Source organism: Ictalurus punctatus, chromosome 17 (genome assembly GCF_001660625.3).
Source record: "Ictalurus punctatus breed USDA103 chromosome 17, Coco_2.0, whole genome shotgun sequence".
Taxonomy (NCBI): domain Eukaryota; kingdom Metazoa; phylum Chordata; class Actinopteri; order Siluriformes; family Ictaluridae; genus Ictalurus; species Ictalurus punctatus.
In genome coordinates this window covers 6,136,061-6,140,894 of record NC_030432.2, presented here as the reverse complement: position 1 = coordinate 6,140,894, position 4,834 = coordinate 6,136,061, and positions in this window count along the sequence as shown.

Below are 4,834 nucleotides of genomic sequence, written 5' to 3'. Positions count from 1 at the left end.
ATGGCCCCTAATAATCCCCATCTCTGAATTGGCTACATCACTCTCTCCTCTCCAGTAACAGCTGGTGTGTGGTGGGCGTTCTGGTGCACTATGATTGCCATCGCATCATTCAATTCAATTCAATTCAATTTTATTTATATAGCGCTTTTTACAATAGACATTGTCTCAAAGCAGCTTTACAGAAATATCAACATGGTATACAGATATTAAAGGTGCGAATTTATCCCAACTGAGCAAGCCACTGAGTGGCGACGGTGGCAAGGAAAAACTCCCTAAGATGTTTTAAGAGGAAGAAACCTTGAGAGGAACCCGACTCAGAAGGGAACCCATCCTCATCTGGGTAACAACAGATAGTGTGAAAAAGTTCATTATGGATTTATATGAAGTCTGTATGGCCTTAGGAGCAGCCGTAGTCCCAGCAGTCTGGAATTAAAGAAGATTTGAGCTCCATCCAGAGGCAGAAAGGATCTGGATCTCTAGTATCTCCATAAATTCATGTGGGGCTCTGCAAAAGGAGAGAGGGAGAAAAAAGATTATTATGACTGCGAAGTAGTAAAATAGAATCTAGTCCAGGCGGATGCTACAAACTAGTGGTGTTTGAGGAGATCCCCCTCCACCCCCCCCATACTCTGTAAAGCGGTTTGTAAATGTAACTGTAACTAACTTTAAAAAGCACTGTGGATCCAGTAAACATTACAGTACACATATAGTTAATAAGATTTTTATTTTAATAATTCGATAATATTCTGATGGGCTGTTTTACCGTGAAAGAGCCCTGACCTACACTGTAAAAGAAAACCTGTACGCTCAAACTTACTTTCCGCCTGTTGTTCAAGCTGTGTCTAAACATGTGACTTGTAAAATTCCAGTATTTGATAGAGGCCAAATCCTTTCTAACTAAAATGGATGAGTAATATTTCAGGGCCATTTTGTGTTAAAAACTACTATGCAGTGTCAACTGTATGACATCTTCGTACACTCACAGATCACTATACTAATACTGGGGTAAGGCCTCCCTTTGCTCTCTAAACAGCCTCAATTCTTCATGGCATGGCTTCCACAAGATGTTGGAAACATTCCTTTGAGATTCTGGTCCACATTGACATCGACATTGCATCACGCAATCCCTGCAGATTTTTCATGCTGCGAATATCCTGTTCTACCACATCCCAAAGGTGTTCTACTGAATTCAGATCCAGTGACTGGGAAGGCCACTGAAGAACACTGAACCCATTGTTATGTTCATGACACCAGTTTTAGACGACTTTGTGACATTAGAAGATGGGTAAATTGTGGCCATGAAAGAGATGCACATGCTCAGCAAGAATACTCAAATAAGCTGTGGCATTCAAGTGATGATTGGTAATAACGGGCCCAAAGTGTGCCAAGAAAAGATTCCCCACACCATTACACCACCGCCACCAGCCTGGAGCATTGACACAAGGCAGGTTGGGTCCATGGATTTATTCTATGGGTGCTAATTTCTGATCCTACCATCTATTGGCCTGTGCCTGTGCCTTCAGCTATTCAATCTTGGTGACCCTGTGCCCACTGCAGGATCATCTTTCTGTACTTGGCTGACAGAAGTGGAACCCAGCATGGACTTAAACTCTAGACCAATGGTGTCAAACCCTGTTCCTGGAGATCTACCTTCCTGAAGATTTAAGCACTAACCCTTATCATGCCCACCTGACCAGCCAATCATTGCCTTAATAAGTTCTTGTTCAACTAAACTAAGTTCTTGTTTGATTTTGGTTGGAGATGAAACCTGTGAGAAGGTAGATCTCAAGGAAGAGGGTTGGTGACCATTGCTCTAGAGTTTACTCAGAACGGTGCAATAAAGAAAGAACATCCAGTGAGCAGCTGTTCTGCAGACAGAAACGCCTTGCTGATGAGAGTTAAACTCAGAATGGCCAAACTGGTTCAAGCTGACAGAAAGGCTACAGTAACCCAAACATTCTGTACAATTGTGGTAAGCAGAAAAGCATCTCAGCATGCACAACACGTCAAACCTTGAGGTGGATGGGCTGCAACAACAGAAGCCCACATTGGGTTCCACTTCTGTCAGCCAAGAACAGAAAGATGAGGCTGCAATGGGCACAGGGTCACCAAAATTGAACAGCTGAAGAATAGAAAACTGTAGCCTAGTCTGAGGAGTCTGAATTTGTGCTGTGGTACACAGATGCTAAGGCTTTGGCACCAACAGCATGAATTTATGGACCCTGTGTTTAAGGTTAAATTTAAGGTTGCCTTGTGTCAACAGTCCAGGCTGGTGGAGGTGGTGTAATGATGTGAGGAATCTTTTCTTGGCACCAACAATCATGCCACGGTCAAAAATCACTGAGATCACATTTTTTTCCTTAGTCTGATGGTTTATATGAACATTACCCAAAACTGCCAGATAAATGGCTGGTTTGATAATTGCACAAATGAGTAAGTGTACAGGTGTTCCTAATACAGTGCTCAGTGAGTGTACAGTACGTAGTATGAGATTTCATTTATTTATTTAAATAATTTTATTCAGTATCAGCGACCTTCCCAGGGCGTATGCGCACCTCACGGCAAGTGCTCCCAGGTTAGGCTCCGAATCCACCTTTATCCTGACCTAGATGAAGCCGTTACTGAAAGTAAGAGAGATTATTATTTGGTAAACAAAATCAAGGCAAAGCAACAGACTTTGCAGGGTGAAAATGTTGAACTACACTATAGGACTTAAAGTACAGTATGTGGACTCCTGACCATCACACCCATATGGGGTTCTTCCCCAAACAGTGACCACAAAGTTGAAAGCACACGAATGTACAGGATGTCTTTGTATGCTGTATCACTTAGCATTCCCTTTTACTGGAACTAAGGTGCCAAGCCAAAACCTGTTCATTTGGGATGAACTGGAGCACTGAAACTCAACACCTTTGGGATGAATTGTGAGCGCTGACTGTCCCCAGGCCTCCCCGCCCAACAGCACTGCTCAAACTTATTAATGCGCTTGTGGTTGAATTGTGGCACAAATCAAATGGAAAGGTTAAAGGGGGACTGAATCTAGAATGGGTTGTTCAACAAAAACATATGGGTGTGATTGGTCACATCTTCACAAACATTTTTCAATACAGTGTACATCCAGTGATGTATTCTTTTTTTAATGGATTAAAGTGATTTTCTTTCACGCTGAGTGATAATACACATGAGCACGTTCAGGAATAAGGCAAGTGGCATACTGCGCCAAACATCTGTCGGTCGTAGTCAAAGCACTTATACAATACAGAAAATGCTTTGAAACAGGATTTAAGTTTCTATTTTCCATCCCATTCTAAAAATAATGCCTTCATCGCAACATATACTTGCATTTCTCAAGTGTTAGATGCAGCTATTTAGTATTTCATAATCCATGTTCCAAAATAGCATTGAATCATTTTCATTAGAAATACTTAGTAGCTACAGAACGAACAACCCAAGTAAGATTTATAATTGTTAGTGACTAACCATTCGCACGAAGAATGGTTTTAGAGGCTGCCTTTGATCAAAACAGTAACGATTATTAAAATATTTGTACAATTCTGAGAGTTGTTAGAAAAACAAATTTGGCAAAAGTGAAAGAATTTTAGGCCGCTCATTCTTTGCCTATGAACTGTTTCTCCCCCTGTAGAAGGTCAAAAATTGGGGCACACTTAAGGTCGGACCACAACCTTTGAATAAGTAACACAACGTAAGGTACTGATAAAGAATCCAGTGTGAATTATTATGGAGAAGGGGATGACCTTTGTGAACGGTTTAATACAGGGATTCCCAAAATAGGGGTCACGACTCCCATGGAGTCACTTGAGTTACAAAGAGGGTCAATTGATTTAATTAAAAGGGTGATCATTGTGGTACGGATTTTGGTGCCACACAGGCTGGTTTGAGTATCTCCGAAACGGATCTTCTAGGGATTTTCACACACAACAGTATAGAGTTTACACAGAATAATGTGGAAAAAAATAAACAAAAAACATGCAATTATGTAAAAGAGTGGTTATTTGAATTACTGTAGATTTCCTGTCAGCATCGGACCAGTCTGGCTGGCATTCTTCTGACCTCTCATCAAGACATTTCCACCCACAGGATGTTTTTTTGCACCATTCAGTGAAAATCTCTGGCACTAACAACATACCAAGGTCATTCACTGAAATCACAATTCTGATGTTTGACGTGAACATTAATAGAAGCTCTTGACCTGTAGGATCTGCGTGATAATACGCACTGCTGCACTATAATTGATAAGTTAAGTGCATGAATGTAAAGGTTTACAAGTGTTCCTATTAAAGAAAACAGTGAGCGTATGTACATTCTTGTGGTTCGCTGGGTCAGTACCATATATATTTGCGACTGTATGTGCAAAGTTGAATTCATCTCCCCAGTTGCAAGATACGAACCACAACAAAAACGCAATAACTGCGTCACACTGACTATTCTTCTCCACGCTGACTTCTTGAGTCACACCAAAGAGACGTGAGGCCTATGAACGTTCAAAAACTGTGACCCTAAAGTAACCCACCATTTAAATGGACAGACAATTGATTGGTAAGAATATTAAGTATCTTTGGCCTTTTTAGGGATGTATCAAATGTTTGTAAACCCCGCAAGGACTATGTGCAGTTTGAATTATTTGAACTGTTGCAAGCACAAATATACAAAATAATCTAACCCTGCATACTTCATGTTCACACAAGAAAAGTGACTTGGAACAATTAAAAAAATGCAAGGGGGTGGGGTGGAATCAGGTTAAAAGATCCAGTGAATATGTATTGTGTTTTTTTTTTTTTGGCCACATGCAACACAAAAAAAAAAGATTTAAAAG